General features: G+C 42.9%; 2 long non-coding RNA genes across 2 annotated transcripts in view; one reads left to right on the top strand and one right to left on the bottom strand.

The window, feature by feature from the left end:
- LOC149474145 (uncharacterized) overlaps window positions 1–2,888 on the top strand; it is a 46,359-nt gene extending 43,471 nt beyond the window's left edge. Inside the window, exon 2 of the long non-coding RNA XR_016312157.1 lies at window positions 2,429–2,888. This is a non-coding gene — a long non-coding RNA (uncharacterized LOC149474145). The remainder of the gene's footprint in view (window positions 1–2,428) is intronic.
- An 8,389-nt stretch (window positions 2,889–11,277) lies between these two features.
- The window catches only part of LOC149474144 (uncharacterized), a 49,047-nt gene continuing 41,010 nt past the window's right edge, over window positions 11,278–19,314 (bottom strand). The window contains exon 3 of the long non-coding RNA XR_016312014.1: window positions 11,278–11,950. This is a non-coding gene — a long non-coding RNA (uncharacterized LOC149474144). The remainder of the gene's footprint in view (window positions 11,951–19,314) is intronic.

Below are 19,314 nucleotides of genomic sequence, written 5' to 3'. Positions count from 1 at the left end.
TAATTATAAAAGGATAAGAAACAAAAATAGAATCACTAGAACTAAGGAAATCTAGTTAGAATACATGAAGATATGCTTAGTACTGTTTATTAAACACAATAGTCACGTCCGAGTTCCGGCTGTCAGAGGAATCCACAGTAAGATTCACTATTAGTCAGTGGCTAAAAAACAAACGCCCATGGCAGACGTCTAAAATGTGTTCGCACATGCTCAGTTCTATCTGCTAAAGACACTGCACGGGCGTCTAGATTTTTACTGTGTCGATTTCCTTGAAAAAAACGATTTTTAACACATTCTTAATGTTTTTGGAAATAGCAGATATTGTTTAAAGTGAAGTGCTGATATTTGGCAAAGCAAATTTCTAAGTGAACATGTCTCTGCAGTGATTTTTCATGGTGTTAGACGTGCTTCTTAGCAAGTCTGCTTTGTGAGTCTGATTCCGGGCGTGTGTCTTTTTGTGAATTAGATTGGACATCTGCTTATGGGCTCTGGTCAATAGTGAATTAGGTTGCAGGGTAAAAAATAGACGGACGCCCATGAAAATTGGGCTTAAGACCATGAATATGCGCCCACGCCCAATAGTGAATCAGGGCCACAGAGTCGGCTTGAGAGCGTGCATGCACAAGCGCCCGCAGAGGAAGTGGATTGCTATGGGGCACTCAGCAGGGGGGAGCAGTCAGGTGTGCTGGTGGAGGACACAAGAAGAAGAGAATTGGGGCTGCTGTGTGCAAAATATTTGCACAGAGAAGGCAAGTATAAAGTTTGTTATTTAAAAAAAAAATATTTTAGAATCACTTTAATTATCTTGTGTGCAATTTAGAGAATCTAGTATACAGGAAAAGTAATGAAAAAAAAAATTCTTGGTATAGCCATTTTTTGGCATCTACATTTATACACTGTTGGCTTGATCAGAGCAGCAGTGTTCCATGTGAGTTTAATTTTAATATTGTTAGCTATTTTAAGTTTGTACTACCAAATTATCTATTATTATGCTATTGGAGCATTCTTTTCTCATATATGTCACCATTGGGCGGTTCATCTGATCATGGAAGACTGAGTGTGCTGCACTTGTGGTTGGGGCCTACTCACCCTGCACGTGTGGGAGTACTTTTCTCGTGTGCGTGCTCATCACTGCCTGGGACCAGGCAGGGCCAAGTTCCTGTGACATCAAACATTATGGCAGTACCCCAGCTTAGAGATAAGCCGTACACTATGTGTAGCTGTGTGGCCTACAGATTTGCTCTGTGAAGCATTATGTCCCATGTCACTACACAACTTCCTTGATCTATGTTGCAATTAGTATTGCGTGCAGTGTATTCCTGCCACCTCACTCCCAAAGACAGAATGGAGTCATGCTGTTCACATATTGCAAACCTCATGCGTGCACTTAGTAAACTCCTTCTGCTCATCCATACCAAGAAGCTAGTCTGTGGGGTCTCCATACCATGGGTTCAGTTCCAGACACAGTAACTCAAAAACTTGTACTGAATATGCTCAACTACAAACAACCTGAGTAGGAGAGCACCGCATCGGGTAAAACTCACAGTTCAGTGGAGAGAGGCAGTGGTTAAGATGCACTGAGAGTGTCTGTCTTCAGAGGGCAAAATGCAGCCTGGCTGGTCTGGTCCCAATGGGGAGGCTTCCATGCAGGATTGTGTGTACCTTGCATGTCCCTATTTGTCCAGAACATTTCCCTGCTGCTAATCACTTTCCTTGACAGACAGGTGATCTTCCCTTACTCTGACCACTTCACAAAAGCATGCCAAAACCTGAGGGCAGGGACTTATAAAGGCTCTGCTAACCCAAGATGGCCTCCAGGATCACCTGAATGTGGTGTAGCCAACTTGAACACTGCCCGAGGGACCAGGAGATCATAGAAAAAACAGGTTTCTCCTGACTTCTTCTCCAGGCTGTGGTACCACTCCAGTCAAGCGCCACTTACAGTGGACTGCACCTGCCTACCAGCAGCTTTTTGGGGCCATTCACACAAAAACACAGTGATGCGTGAAAAACAAGAATATTGTAGTTCCAGTGGGTAACAAGACCTCCAAAGATCTTTCAGCCCTGCCTCCAAAATATGAGGTCTGCTCCCTTGAGCCCAAAGGTTGAAAACGTTTCAATACAGTATACTGTATCAAATTTGGATTCCAAAATATTACTAAAATTTCCAACTACAATTAGTGAAACTAAAGGGTAACTATCAATAAACTGGAACAAGGACTCAATACTAAATGGTGGGGGCGTATGTAAATGTACGTAAAATGCTGGGGAAACAGGAATAACCAGGTTTCCCCGTGGGACTTGTCACTTCCTGCAACCAACCTCTCCTTTCCTTCCTGTAGGATCTTCCATGGTTCACAGTTTTAATTGAATTAGCACAATAAAAGGTAGAGAATCTTTCTACTGGCTTTGTCTGTTTACTTTTCAGGTCATGGGACATCTCACATCCTGGTCACTGATAAGAAGACAAGACAGCTATTGTCAGAAGATAAGCATTACTTTGATCCTGAAAAAAAAATGCTTAGAAACTTGAAAGTCACTCAAGCAACCAATGAGGATGAAGTGCGCATGAAGTGTGTTCCTTTATAGGTGCTAACATTTGTGGTCTGGTCAATTTGAATCTTCAATCAAGCTGTCACCTCCCCTTGCTCCCTTTTTCACGGCTCTAACTTCATTGGGGTAACGTGGCCCCACAGGTGTGAGTGGACAGTGTTTATGGTGGTACCTGGTGGTTGGTATGGTACTTGGTCCTGAAAGACTGAGCAGGTGGTTTAGTTAAAGTTTTTCTGATGGTATTGGTCTGTGTGTTTAATGCTAAAGGTATGGTACAGCAAAGGTAAAGGTGATCATATTTGTTTAAAAACCCAAATAAAGGGTTTGCGGCCATATTTCCACACTTTCAGTTTTATGTTTTTCTTCTGCTATTATGATTGATCAGACAGTTATGGTGGGGTGGAATCAGAGTGGTTGTTTGTGGGGTTGTACAGTCCCATGCATATGTGCGAGTCACAGTTCCATAATAAGAATATATACCCACCCAGCTTATTGCTCAACATTTGCAGGACAGTAAAGCGTGTACCCGCTGAAATTAATATACTCACTCCTCTGGGGTTATTCATATATCCTGAATGATATTGCATAGAATATTTGACCCTTTTCAGAAGGTTCACTGACTTAGCTGTTAAATGGGTTTCATGCAAACAACTGATGGATTATAATAGCTTAAAGTATTAAACATAAGTATACGTTTGCTAGCGTCGCGTAGGCCTCTAACATTCCAAGATAGTACAGTGTTCCTACAGGCACTCATATGAACCAATATACAGTATCTCACAGAAGTGTGTACACCCCCTCACATTTTTGTAAATATTTTATTATATCTTTTAATGTGACAACACTGAAGAAATGACACTTTGCTACAATGTAAAGTAGTGGGTGTACAGCTTGTATAACAGTGCAAATTTGCTGTCCCCTCAAAATAACTCAACACACAGCCATTGTCTAAACCGTTGGCAACACCTCTAAGTGAAAATGTCCAAATTGGGCCCAAAAGTGTCAATATTTTGTGTGGCCACCATTATTTTCCAGCACTGCCTTAACCCATTTGGGCATGGAGTTCACCAGAGCTTCACAGGTTGCCACTGGAGTCCTCTTACACTCCTCCATTATGACATCACGGAGCTGGTGGATGTTAGAGACCTTGTGCTCCTCCACCTTCCGTTCGAGAATGCCCCACAGATGCTCAATAGGGTTTAGGTCTGGAGACATGCTTGGCTAATCCATCACATTTACCCTCAGCTTCTTTAGCAAGGCAGTGGTCGTCTTGGAGGTGTGTTTTGGGTCATTATCATGTTGGAATACTGCCCTGTGGCCCAGTTTCTGAGGGGAGGGGATCATGCTCTGCTTCAGTATGGCACAATACATGTTGGTATTCATGGTTCCCTCAATGATCTGTAGCTCCCCAGTTCCGCCTCACTCATGCAGACCCAGTATCACGTACCTGGTGATGGAGGCCAATGGAGAGAGGGCTTCTCTTGCAGCTAAGTTCCAGACTCCCCTGAGAGTGGGACAGCGGGAGTCAGGCCTAAAGTGGCACAGTGGAACCGTGTTCTGAAACAAACACACCCATGGGTCCTTCGACACACCAAACCTAGATATTTCCTGTATTTGTTGTATTATTCCCTCCCAGTACTGCTGTATTTTTGGGCACTCCCACCAGATATGTGCCATTGTACCTTCCAATCTACAACCCCTCCAGTATAGAGGCGAGTTCTCTGTCTGTTGTTTATGAGCCACACTCGGTGTCACCTAGCTAAACATTATAATTCATTTCTATTGTGTTCATATCCACCGTGCCATGTGTCAACTTAAATATTCTATTTTTTTCTTTATCGTTCAATTTTGCTCCTAATTCCTTTTCCCACTTTTTTTAAGAACACTGCAGAGACAACTCCAGACATAACAGTAAGAATCTTATACAGCTGTGTTCAAATTAATAGCAGTGCATTGAAAAAAGTGAATAAAGCTCAAAATCCTTCTAATAGCTTTTATTTCCATACACACAAATGCATTGGGAACACTACACATTCTATTCCAAATGAAAACATGAAGAAAAATATATCAAATTTGTGTTGTTCCTCTAAAAAAATTGAAGAAAAGTGAATATTAGACTGTTCAAAAAAATAGCAGTGTTTGTATTCTTCTTTACAAACTCAAACATTCACTATATAAACTGAAAAATGTTTGAAGATTTTGCTTTCCTTTGAATCACTTATTCAATATTTAGTTGTATAAGCACTGTTTCTGAGAACTGCTGTACATCTGTGTTGCATGGAGTCAACCAACTTCTGGCACCTGTGAACAGGTATTCCAGCCCAGGATGATTGGACTACATTCCACAGTTCTTCTCTATTTCTTGGTTTTGCCTCAGAAACTGCATTTTTGATGTCACCCCACAAGTTTTCTATTGGATTAAGATTCGGGGATTGGGCTGGCCACTCCATAACGTCAAATCTTGTTGGTCTGGAACCAAGATGTTACACGTTTACTGGTGTGTTTGGGGTCGTTGTCTTGTTGGAACACCCATTTCAAGGGCATTTCCTCTTCAGCATAAGGCAGCATGACCTCTTCAAGTATTCTGATGTATTCAAACTGATCCATGATCCCTGGTATGCGATAAATAGGCCCAACACCATAGTATGAGAAACATCCCCATATCATGATGCTTGCACAACCATGCTTCACTGTCTTCACAGTGTACTGTGGCTTGAATTCAGTGTTTGGGGGTCGTCTGACAAACTGTCTCCACCACTAGACCAAAAAAAGAACAATCTTGCTTTCATCAGTCCACAAAATGTTGCGCCATTTCTCTTTAGGCCAGTCAATGTGCTCTTTGGCAAATTGTAACCTCTTCAGCACGTCTTTTTTTCAACAGTGGGACTTTGCGGGGGCTTCTTGCAGATAGCTTGGCTTCACATAGCCATCTTCTAATTGTAACAGTACTCACAGGTAGCTTTAGACCTTCTTTGATCTTCCTGGAGCTGATTGTTGGCTGAGTCCTTGCCATTTTGGCTATTCTTCTATCCATTCGAATGGAAGTTTTTCGCTTTCTTCCACGTCTTTCAGGTTTTGGTTGCCATTTTAAAACATTTACAATTATTTTAGCTGAGCAGCCTATCATTTTCTGCACTTCTTAATATGTTTTCCCCTCTCCAATCAACTTTTTAATCAAGGCACGCTGTTCTGAACAATGTCTGGAACGACCCATTTTCCTCAGAATTTCAGAGAGAAATGCACTGTAACCAGCATTTACAACATTTGCTGCCTTCCTTCCTTAAATAAGGGCAATAATTGCCACTTGTTTTTCAAAGAATGAATGACCTCACTAATAGAACTCCACACTGCTATTATTTTGAATATGCCCCTTTCAATTAATGATTCAATTACACAGAATCAGCAGCATGCATGTCATGACTGTTGGGTCTGTTGGATTTCTATTACTCTACTACACCTGCTAGTAAATTATTTGCCTTGTAGAAATATCATTTCTACCAAAAACAGTGATTGATCAGGTTAATGATGTCTGACTGCTATTATTTTGAACACAACTGTATCTTCATATATACTCATGATTATGATTTGCCATTGTCAATTTTATTTATATATTATCTATTGCTCTTCTTTATCTCGTTCCCTCCATTTATGCATTTACATATAATTTCCCCATTTTATATACATGTTCCCATTGCTCCGATGACTCTCCGTGTACCGGCCCCTCTGCTCCCCTCTAGACCCCCAGCCCTGTCTGTCATTTCTTCATTGTCCTATATAAGGCTCTCCTCCCTCCCGTATGTCTGATCTATGCCTGAAAGGCTGTGCCGTTTCTTAGTGGTCCCCACACATGCTCAGAAACACGTCGCATCCCGATGACGTCAGACACCTACATCTTCAGCTCCAGACATACCAGGGACTCAGTCGGGCTTCTCCATCCATGCTCCTTCATGTGAAGCGCCTTCTGCTGACCAGCCCATGATCTCTTCCAGAGCATCTACCAACACCTGGCTATAGACATTTTCCACACTTCATCCCTATGAGCCTGTATACTTTTTAAAAGATGTGAGTTGCCTAAGTTTATTAGCCAGCCTAAAATCTCCAGGTGTTTCATCATCAAGTTTATATCCTGCGCCAGCTGTTTTTCTGAATCTGCAAATAACAGTAGATTGTCCAGCTATGCCACCAGCGAGACTCCTCTTAGATGAAGAGACACCAGGGCCTCGGCCATGATTTTTGTGAAAATCCTGGGTGAGGAGGAAAGCCCAAAAGGCAAGGTGAAGGATGCCCCTGGGGCCCCGCACTGCCAACCTGAGGAATTTCTGAAAGGGTTCCGCAATTCGGATGACTTGGGATGTGTAAGTAGGCATCCCTTAGGTCTATTGAGGCCAGAAAGCAGTTGGGGGGGGGGGGGGGGGGAGAAACCTGACCAAAAATATGGAACGCATACAGAACCTCTTGTATTTTATGGTCTCATTCAAAGGTCTGAGGTTCAGAATGAGGCTGTACTTCCCTGAGGGCTTTCTGAGCACAAAGACGTGGGAATAAAAGCAATCTCTGCAGAGGGAACCCTGATGACGACCCTCTGCTCCTCCATTTCCTGCAAAGAAGAGAGTAAGGCTGACGCCTTCTCTGCACATTTTGGGCGTTCCGCCTCTGCGGTGGCGGTCTCCAAAATTCCAGGCGGCACACCCTCCTCACTACACCTAGGATAAAGGGACTGGAGGACACCTCTTCCAACTGTGGAAGACCCCCAATCTTCCTCCCACCATGGGATCATCAGTGAGATTTTTGGGGCTGCACAGGACAATGGAAAATTGCATCTCCCCTGCCTCTTCCTTTTTTTTTTTCTTCCCAGGTCCTCTTCTGCTCCTCTGGCCTAATGGCCTGTGTCCGCTTCTGGGGGCAAAATTTCTTCCTCCTCTGCACCTGGAGCTTTTTCTCAAGGTGAAAGGCCTTTTTCTTGTCCACAGTGCAGTCCAACACCGTTTCAAGAAGAGCTCCTGTGAACGGGATGCCACAAAGCTTAACCTTGGAAGCAGTGTCCCCCTGCCATGTCTTAAGCCACAGGGCTCTGCGAGTCGAGTTAGTCAGGGCCACTGACCTTGCCGTCATCCTCACTGACTCTGCTGAGGTGTCTGCAATATAACCAACCCCCTGTAGTAAAGTTTGGACAGAGGCTAGTATTTTATCCTTCCGGGAACCTGCAACAATATGGGCCTGCAGTTGTATGAGCCAGTATTCCATGTTCCGAGTTACCACTGTAGTGGCCATGGCAGGCTTTAGGTTGGATAGTGTAGAATACCAAGACTTTAAGAGAATCCGCCCGTCTGTCCATGGTGCAGACAAGACCCCCATATCCTCAAAGTCAGGGTCCATCTTCCTGGCTACCTGGGAGAACGCCGCATCAAGCTTGGGGCTCTCATTCCACACCACGGACAAATCCTTGTCAAAAGGGAGCCTGCATCTGAGAGATTTAACAAAGAATGGCTTTCTCTCCAGATCCTGCCACTCCTTTATGGATTAAACTAGAACCTTGTGGACTGGGAAGACTGTGCTTCTGTTCCCCTATATCCTGATCATGCAAAGTAAGGGGCTTTCTATCCTCCTTAATATCTTGGGTGGCATAAATGGCTCATCAACCTCCTCCAGGGACACCTTATATCTGGAGGTGCCTCTAGACTTGCTTGAGGGACCCTCCCCTTTAGATTCTGCCTGGGAATCCAAGTCCAGGGATGGATCCTCCTCAACAAACTCAGCCCTCGAACCCCCCCCCCCACCTCCCTACTGGTCGCCAGGGAACCCTGGAGGGCTGCTGCCTCAGTCTGTTGAGGGAGTGAGCTCTGTGTCTGAGGCAATTCTCCACCAGGGACCTAAAGGAATCAAATTAGCCATCAGCTCCCTGACTTAACCAGGTCACCCTGTGAAGGAGCTTCCTCCTTAATAAGGCCCTCTATACAAGACCCACACAGCACCTTCATCCAGGAGTCTTTGATGGTCACTTTTTAGCCTAGTGGTGGGGTTGGCTTCCCCCTGAAATCAGAGCACACAGATACACTGCTCCTATTACACCATAGACAACCTTCTCCTCCCACCCCACCCCAATTCCTTGTGGCACCTAGCAAGGCATCTTCTAAGCTGAGACCCCGCCACCCCCTGCATGACCAGGACACCCCCTGGAGCTAGGAACCAATCACATAGGGGAAGAAGCTCCTCTGAGCCACCTACCCGAAACTGGCTGGTGCCGGTGTCACCTGGTCCCTCGGCTCCGAATATAGCCCATGATAGTGGTCCACCCAGAGGTCCCCCACACCAACCTCACGTCTGAGCCATGTTTCAAAATACTGGAAGTCCCGCCCCTCAACCAGAAGTGACGCTCCTGTCATCCGGCACAGCCAGGGAGCTCCACTGCCAGCACAAACGTGGAGCAGCAGGTACCTCTCCTCTAAGTCCCCCTGGGCAAGCACAATGTGGACGCCCAGCTCTCTTCTCCTCCCCAGGTGGGGGCTGGGTCAGAGAACTGAAGGTAAGGGACACTCCCCCCCCCCCACACACACCGAGGGGGCTCTAGTCCCTCCCACTGCATCTTGGGGGTGGGCACAGAAATGGACCGTGCCCAATCCAAACCACCCCCCCCCCAAATCTTCCAGGGGTAGCACGGCCCCCTGGCCACCCTGGAAGGGCTTCCAGGAATGTGTCTTCTCACCGGAGGAAACCCCATTACGGAGGGCGGTGTGGGGAGGCCGCACTTTAATCTGGGTGGAGGCATTTTCTCAAGTGGGGAGGAGTTGGTCTCTCAAGGGGGCTGTCTTGAAAGACAGGGAAAGGAAAAAAGGGATGTTTGCAAATATTTACAGTGTCCTGTATGCTCCAGTATCCAGCTGTTGATTGCCTCAGCACCCGGTGCCTGGAGAGTTTATTCCAGGAATGTGTGCAATGGTAATATGGACAGTTATCTGCAGACTGTATTGCTGCCCCACAATTTTACATAAGATGGACCCATTTATTCCAGATACAGGCTGGAGGGGTTTACAGGTCCCAGGTACAATGACCCACATTAGGGATAAGATATTACAGCTTTATGATAAACTGGTGGGCGACAACTTCCCAAACACTCAATCACTATACTATCTATGCAACCAGGCTCCTATAAATTAAAAAAAAAAAAAAATCTGATTAGGCATTAACAGCTGCATGATCTTAATAGGCAGATGCTGGCAAAAATCCAAAAGTTCTTTCTAAGCTTACAGGGCATGTGACGTGAGAAAAAAAAAAAATAATCAGTGTCATACTATAGGTTCACTTGAACTGTATGGTCTCATTTTTGCTACTTGAGATATTTTGAACCCTTTATATTCTACAATATTTGATAGATTGCTATTCCTTTTTTCTCCCTCTACTCTACCTCCTCCTCCGTGTACTTGCCTTACTTATTCTATACTAGCTGTACACACTGGGAGAGCGAGGATTTATCTATGTATATCTGTGTCTCTATCTACACACACTCTGACAACATGTATGAATTCACATCTCCTTTTCATAGTTACCATGATAGATATGTATACCCTCTCCCTGTACTCTGCCTTTGGACCTCTAACTTTTGTCATGCGTGTGGTACATATGTCCACTCCTACATCTAAGCGTTTGTAATGCTTAGCTGAATGCATCTTTTCTATTCATTGTTATGGAATAGTGAAGAATTAAGAAATTTTTTTTTTTTTTTAAAGAAAATTTATTAGTTTTAACAATAATATTATTATTATTAACAACCATAGAGAAATGATGATGCAGTTATGACATCCATGTAACATCAATTCGGACCAGGTAGACAATATAGCGGCAAATAAATAAACAGAACATGACCTCATTGCAATGTTAGCATTTAGGAAAGGGCACATATATAATACTGAGGTATACCAGTTGTGATGAATAGTGAGGAAAAATAATATAAGGAGGTGGAAGAAGGGAGGTCTGTATGTAGAATGGGGATGTAAGTAGATGTCATCAGTGTACCACCTATACCGTTTCTGAAATACAGTGTAGAGAAGAGCATCTGAGGAATCGGGGTGGTGGGTGTCAGTGGCAGTGGTAAAAAGGGGTTAAAAAAGAAAAAAAGGGGGGTGAATGAAAAAGGAGGGAAATATGTGAGCAAATAAAGTGGTCAGCGCAAAAAGAGTATTGTGAAGTGATAAGATGTAATCGCACAGAAATAGAGAAGAATGTAGAGAAGAATGTACTCGGAGGCTTAGAAATACTATAAAGAAATAGGAGTCAAAGAGACTAAGTTATGAAAAGGGCAAGAAGATAAAAATCAAAGAATCGTTTTTGGAAAGTGGCAATATGAAGATGGAGAGTGGTAATAATGAACTGAGTAATTATTTACTACACATTAAATGTATGTTACGGGTTCCACCGTGAGTGATGTGATGAGAAGGAAGTGACACCCTCTAAAAAACAAAAAGGATCAATAGCAATTAAACATTTGACCAATGCACGTGGTCAATTAGTGGGCGGAACTATAGCAACGAGTCCGCAACCGAGTATAAAAGGTCTGCTCTTGTATGGAGAGCCTGTAATATAGGAGTTCCATTTTCTAAAATAACGGGATTCCTTTGCAGTCGTCGGTGAGGTGAGTAGATGAAGCCTGTCCAAACGTAGGAGAGAGTTAACCTCTCTCTAAGAACATTTTTAATAAAATAAGATGTTTATTAAAATTAAACAAAGACATAAAGAGAAAGGTTAGCTTTTATAAATATAAGCCATCTTATAATCATTTTAAAAGCATCAGTAATCTTTTTACTTACAGATCTTTCCATCACATCATCTAAAAGTGCCCCTGATCTACACAAAACCTGGCATGTCCATAATTGTTGCCATTTTTAGGGAATGTGGAAAGAAATACAGCAAATGGGAAGTCTAATCACTGTTGTGATGTAGTAGATTCCGGAGCATTTTCCATGCTTGGCTTAAACACATATTGTGCAATTTTTAAAAGTTTTGCTGACACTTTTGCAGGATTGGCAGGCAATAAGAGATCTGTATCCGATTTTATCACAGTAAAATAAGGAGGTACAGGTAGGCCTCTCCTTGATTTATCTATAAAAAGGGGCCCAACAAAAAATAGGTGTGTTCGGAATGGAGAATTCACTTTCCAGTATGAGCGTTGCTTATCCCAGACCACTGTGTATCCCTCATTGTTTGAGGAAAATGACCAGGATTGGAATCCATATTCCCCTCTTTGAAGACCCCAGTGCATAGGAGGAGAATCAGAAGAGTATGCCTGGTTTATGCGTTCCCATATCAACATTATGGGCCAACAAGCCTCCTCATATGCTTGTACGATGTCAGTTTCCATCTCACACTGACTAAAGGAAGATGGTCATCCACAACAGAAAAAATTCTGCAAAAAAAAAAAAAAAAAAAAAGTTAGTATAGAAATAAACTTGACATGAGCACACTTTATATATTAACCACTTCAATACTGGGCACTTTTACCCCTTCCTGCCCAGGCCAATTTTCAGCTTTTAGGGTTGTTGCACTTTGAATGACAATGGAGCGGTCATGCAACATTGTACCCATAAGTAATAAAAGAAATAGAGCTTTATTTTGGTGGTATTTAATCACCACAGTTTTTTTTTGCTAAATAAAACGGAAAAAAAAAAACAAAAACTTTTATTTAAAAAAAACCAACCCACACAAACTAAATTTTTCTTCGTTTTTGTTATAACGTTTTGCAAATAACATTTCTTCATATATAAACAAAATGCAGCGCTATTAAAAAATCTTAAGAAATAATGATGAAACACAGTCCAATAAAAAGGTGCTCTTTGATTCCCAGTGCAAATGGTAGAAATACACACTAACCAGAAAGCGTATGAAAAATACGCATGTGAATATATATCCTGAAGATTCCCCTCTCCTTTCTGGTCTGGTCATGGAAATAGCTGGGAAAGATGAAGATCCTACGCCCTCATGTGGTGAAAGAATGGTCCAGCAGGTCAGAGAAGAATCAATCTAGAGAAGCCTCCCCCTCTCAGGAGCTGACACAGGGATCACTTGGGGCTGTAAAGGTTGAAGAAACTCCTCACAGGAGACACAGGGAAGCACTCATAGTGTAGTAGGTAAGGATTTTATTCAGAAAAACACAGGTGCACAGTAAACATAATAGTGCCAAGTATGAATGAAAACACTGACCCCTTTAGAAATAAAGATGGCCGCCAGGCCTCCACGTGGCACCGGCGGCTTAGTGTCAACGGCGTCCTGGGCTCCACTGACGCGTTTTGTGCGCACGCACTTCTTCAGAGGTAGAGCATAGGACTGCCGTGACCGTCTCCTCATGTATATATACCGTAGCCGGCGCATGCGCACTGGTACGGCGCCATCTTGCTGAAGTCCGGACGGCCGTATTACACAAGTGCCCATGCGCGGGCGCCATTTTACCATGGGAATGTAATGCGATTAAACCAGCACTGTCAAAGACAGAGTTACTGATGCCAAACTTCTTTGATGCTATGAAGCGACTATGTATTGTTTGATACCATGCGGATAACATCCCTAAGGGGTATCCAATACAAATATATAGTGCATGAGAGAGGGAAATTTTAGAAGCATGCACTAAATGGTATAAAGTGACCAAATCAAGGGTTAACATACGTACAGGTAAGTATACTTATATCATGTATGGGATGTTACTGAACTCATAAGCCCCAATGCATGAAAAGTCAAATAAAGATTAAAAGTTAAATATTGGTCAGATTACATATTAAGACATATATAAGAAATATTCCTATATAGAAGGCCAAAAGGAGGCTTAATCCAGTTTCATTAAAAAAACGCATATCTCAAATGACAAAAGGTACATATTACACTATCTCAATGAATGTAGAGAAGCCAAAAATTAAGGCCTAATCCAATCCTCTTAGAGCATTCCTGAGTCTGTGTGTGCATACTAAAACCATAATAATGTATACATATATAAAACATGGAGTAAAATTCATAACTTATACCCAGCTAATATGTGGAAATGATTCTCATGATGAAAATTAAAAGCATGGTTAGCTGAGCATCGCGGACTCAATTGTTGTCAATATAACAATTGACATCCAGTTCACTGTTCAGGCCTGCAGGGTGTAGAGTATCCAGTTCGTAAATGTGCTTTGTTTCTAATTGCGAGACGGCTCTGGTTTTAAAAGTTCCTCTCCAGTGTGAAGTTACTATATCTATGCCCACAAATCTCAGGCTAGTGGGATCTCTATGATGTTGTTTCCTATAATGGAGGGACAAGGAATGTTCCTTGAACCCCTTCTTTATGTTATTGATATGTTCACGAAGGCGGTCCCTGAGCCTGCTGGTTGTTCTCCCAACGTATTGCTTAAGGCAGGGGCATTCTAGTAAGTAAACAACATACCTGCTATTGCAGCAAATAAATTTGTCGATGTTGTAAAGTTTCTTGGTTTGGTTAGAGGTGAAGGTATCTATCCTTCTTTTCCTTTTACCATTACACTTGCAAGCAATACATTTATTACATGGGTAAAAACCTGAGATATGCGTTTTTTTAATGAAACTGGATTAAGCCTCCTTTTGGCCTTTCCATATTGAGTTAGTGCAATATGTATTATGATCCTTTTGTCCTTTATGGCATACGTTTACGGAACATGCATTTATTATTTAGATTTTTTAAACATTTATGGTTTTAATCATTTTATATGTTCTTATTTTGATTAATTTCCATGAGGTATGTACTTTGAGGACCCACTGATGCTGTTTTACCATGTTGGTTTTTTCCTTCTATATAGGAATAATTCTTATATATGTCTTAATATGTAATCTGACCAATATTTAACTTTTAATCTTTATTTGACTTTTCATGCATTGGGGCTTATGAGTTCAGTAACATTCCATACATGATATAAGTATACTTACCTGTACGTATGTTAACCCTTGATTTGGTCACTTTATACCATTTAGTGCATGCTTCTAAAATTTCCCTCTCTCATGCACTATATATTTGTATTGGATACCCCTTAGGGATGTTATCCGCATGGTATCAAACAATACATAGTCGCTTCATAGCATCAAAGAAGTTTGGCATCAGTAACTCTGTCTTTGACAGTGCTGGTTTAATCGCATTACATTCCCATGGTAAAATGGCGCCCGCGCATGGGCACTTGTGTAATACGGCCGTCCGGACTTCAGCAAGATGGCGCCGTACGAGTGCGCATGCGCCGGCTACGGTATATATACATGAGGAGACGGTCACGGCCGTCCTATGCTCTACCCCTGAAGAAGTGCGTGCGCACGAAACGCGTCAGTGGAGCCCAGGACGCCGTTGACACTAAGCCGCCGGTGCCACGTGGAGGCCCGGCAGCCATCTTTATTTCTAAAGGGGTCAGTGTGTTCATTCATACTTGGCACTATTATGTTTACTGTGCACCTGTGTTTTTCTGAATAAAATCCTTACCTACTACACTATGAGTGCTTCCCTGTGTCTCCTGTGAGGAGCTTCTTCAACCTTTACAGCCCCAAGTGATCCCTGTGTCAGCTCCTGAGAGGGGGAGGCTTCTCTAGATTGATTCTTCTCTGACCTGCTGGACCATTCTTTCACCACATGAGGGCGTAGGATCTTCATCTTTCCCAGCTATTTCCATGACCAGACCAGAAAGGAGAGGGGAATCTTCAGGATATATATTCACATGCGTATTTTTCATACGCTTTCTGGTTAGTGTGTATTTCTACCATTTGCACTGGGAATCAAGGAGCACCTTTTTATTGGACTGTGTTTCATCATTATTTCTTAAGATTTTTTATTAGCGCTGCATTTTGTTTATATATGAATTCTGGGACTTCTTATGCGTTTTCCTTTAATGTTCAGCTGCTATAATCACTGAGAGCGCTTACTATATTTTGCATTAAACATTTCTTCATAAATTTAGGTTAAAATTTATTCTGCTACATTTCTTTGGTGAAAATACCCCAAATCAGTGTATATTATTTAGGTTGTAGGAACGTTATAGAGTCCACAAAGCATGATATAATTAGAAATTATCTATCACTGTACTCATGCCAAAAATTCCAATCTCATTTCTTGAGGCCTGAAAAATGCCAGCATAGTACAAATACCCTCTGTGGCAGTTGTGCGCATGGACACATGGACCTGACAACCATTTTGTTAAGGTCTCCCATCTTGTGTCCTGGTCTGCAGATGTCATTCTCACACTGTCCAGTCCCCCCTAGCCCTTGGAATGGAATGTGGTTTGTGTGTGCACTGGGGGGTCATAAGTGCATAAGGCACAGCTGGATAAGCTTCATGGTTGTAACCCCAATTAAATTAAGGAGTGTCTGACAAACGCTTTCATCTGCCCGGTCATAAAACTATAACTCAGTCGGTCATTTGACTTGTAAGCATTACCTCAGAGTGGCCATAAAATGTACATTCCACATGAGTAATTTCTCATACAAATTCATAAACTTCCGCAGGAACTGAGCACATTGATATAAAGCATATAATCAGGTCATTTAATACGAGTCACCTGACACCCCTAGGTAGTGTCTACAAGAGAGTAGAAAGCAATATATTTTTATCCGGAATGGAATGGCAGGATATGCCATATTTCGTGTCTGGATGTTCAGAATAGGATTCTGCATATTAATCTGCCAGTGGCTAGGATGCAACATGTACCTATTGAAGGTTATTGACCATGGTATAAACTTGCGAGGGATTTGGTCATAGCCTGGGTCCCCACCTAATACCCCTCCCCAAATGAGGTGATTGGCCCTTGGCGGCAGGAGACACCCCCTGCTGGGATACTAGAAAAAAGGGTGACCTGCCTGGAGAGAAAAAAAGAACAGATACCTCCCTTTTAACATCAGGAACATCTTTGGGAGATTGGAGTGATTATATAACTGGTGTGGCAGTGATCATGGACACTGACTGGTGACAGTATGAAAAATACTTTTTTCAAATGTTTTTATTTTTAAATTTTTTTCTATTTTTTTTCCAAACGCACTGTGACCAAAGCAATACAATGTTACCATAGTAGCACTGACCTACTCTGGGCAAGTGATCAGGATTTTTCTTTTTCCTACACATTATGACTGCTAAAACCAATGTATTTAATTGATATATGCAATCATTGTTACTGAAACATTCAGTCTTTTGTTAGGATTAGCTGTGATTGGGAAAAGCTCACCACATGATATAGATAGGCTATGATTGGCCCTGTCTGTACCACGTGACTACTTTGATCAATAACAGTTAATGACAATTTTATACAATAAAAATGGCATGACAGGAAGCCAACCATTGTATACAACTGACATGTGATCTGCTGTGATTGGTCATAGCGGTCACATAACACTGACAACGGGCCGATGTAGTGATAGGTCATCGGCTGTGTCCTATGGGCACAGCCAGTGGCAGATCGCGCCGCTGCACAGCCCTGTGGCCACGTGAGCTGCTGCTTTTGACAAGACGTCATGAGACGCCCATCCCAACGATGGAGTGTCCCGCCCGGCCATCAATCTGCTATAGGCTGGGCAGGAAGGTGTTAATCATTTAACCACTTGCCTACTGGGCACTTATACCCCCTTTCTGCCCAGGCCAATTTTCAGCTTTCAGTGCTCTCACACTTTGCAACACTGAACCCATATAAAATTTTCGTCCTCTTTCCCACACAAATAGAGCGCTTTTGGTGGTATTTAATCACTACTGGGATTTTTTATTTTTGAATTATAAATGAAAAACTGAAAATGTTTGGGAAAAAAAAAAAAAAAAAAGCGCTTATTTTCTGTTCTAAAATTTTGAAAAATAAGTAATCTTTCTCCATAGATGTTGACCAAAATTTATGCTGCTACATTTATTGGTAAAAATAACACAAATCTGGCCTTTGATGTTCTCCATTTCTAGTGGATGCCACTGTGCTACTTATGATAGCCTGCTCCTCACCAGAACACCTTTGGTGGGCACACTTTCCTCCTCCGATTCTGTAGGAGACCCACTGTTTAAAAACGAGCTCATAATCCAAATCAGACTCAGACTCTCAGAGCTCCCCGTTGCTCTTGTTGGTCATGGTTAAGATTTGGTAGGCCTCCTCACAGGAAAATAATTTTTATTAGACATATTGGGACAGAAGTGGCTGCGCTGATGGGAGCTGACGAGGCTGCGCTGATGGGTATGCTCTGCTGGGTGCTGATGAGGCTGCACTGCTGTGTAATAATGCACTGCACAGATGGGTGCAGTGCATTATTATGATCCACTGATTATGAGTGGATCATTATTATGATCCACTGATGTGCACTGATGGGTGCTAATGAGGATCCACTGACAGGGTGGCACGGATGTGTACGAATAAGTGGCACTGATGTACACGGATAAGCTGCAGTAATTAGGTAGCACTGATTGTAACTGATGAGCACTGATACGTTGCAGTGATGAAGCAGTGCTGGTGGGCGCCGATAAGCCCTTGCTTGTGGGCACTGATATGCACAGCTGGGCACAGATAACCACAGATTTGAACTCACTGGCAGGCACTGATGAGCACACACACAGTTTAGAAACCGATTCTCTCTCCTTTCCTCACACTTGGTATTGGTGTGAGGAAAGGAGAGAGAAAACCCAGCCATGATCCTGCTGCATTTACATTTGTTACCACTTGTCATTGGACAGAGCAATCACAAATGTAAACAGCCTCTGCAGTTGGCCCTTCACCCCCCTCTTCGTGATGCGCTGTGTCCGAGGGACACAGCCATCACTTACAGTTCCCGATGCGCTATGCCAGGGGCGCACAGGAAGTGAGCTCATGGGAGGACGTCATATGTTGCCCTCCCTGAACTGGCCGGCTGCGGTGAACCCATTATATGGCTATCACCTGTCGGCAAGTGGTTGGAGTGTTTTTAGATGTGAATAAAGAGGGGGTGGGTAGGAACAAGGAGCTCAATTAACTTCCTGCATTTACTAGAAACTGAAATATGAATTTGAAATGAAACTAGACCAAAAAAAACGAACACCTTAGTTAGAATTGCAAGTGACGGTATTTCTAGGAGCCTCTCAGGACAGTACCTGGAGAGAGCGCAGCTCCACCCATAATCACAGGAAACCCTGCAATTTGAAAGCCCACTTCTTCCACCATACTCTCAGTTTTAGGCAAGTAACCTCTGACTTGCTGGAAAACAGAAAAACACCATGCCAACCCCAGAATTACAGACATAGTCACCAAGAAATATAAAAAAAAAAAAAAAATAATAAAAAGTGTGTGTGATACTGCTGTCCTGAAAGGCTCCTAGATCACCGGTAAGTCCAAGGTTTTCTTACTCGCCTTTCAGGACAGCAACTGGAGATAACCGCGTGGGACCACCGCTTGCAGGACCTTCCTGCCGAAAGACTGGTCTGCCGCGGCCAACATTTCCACTCTATAATGGCGTATAAATGTGGAAAACCTGGACCACGTAGCTGCTTTGCTGAGTTGCACCAGCCCTTTCATCCCAAGAGGCCACCACCAATCTTGTAGAGTGTGCTGCAACCCTTTCTGGAGGGACTTGATGGCCTGTCTGAGCCATCTGCCCAGAGTACTCTTGGAGGCCCCCCTCCCCTTTGCAATTACCTATAAAAAAGTATGAATAAGGAGTTTGACTCTCTAAACTCCGACACTTCCAAAAATCTCAAGACATCTTCTCACGAATACAAAACACCTCTTTCCCTGCATTAGCTGGAGCTGTACAGAAGGTAGGCAATATTACTTCCTGCGTACGATGAAAGGATTTTCGGAA

The sequence above is a fragment of the Staurois parvus genome, unplaced genomic scaffold (genome assembly GCF_062004578.1).
Source record: "Staurois parvus isolate SC_StPar_1 unplaced genomic scaffold, SC_StPar_1.0 ptg000011l, whole genome shotgun sequence".
In the NCBI taxonomy this organism is placed as follows: Eukaryota; Metazoa; Chordata; class Amphibia; order Anura; family Ranidae; genus Staurois; species Staurois parvus.
This window is presented reverse-complemented; position numbering and strand designations above follow the sequence as displayed.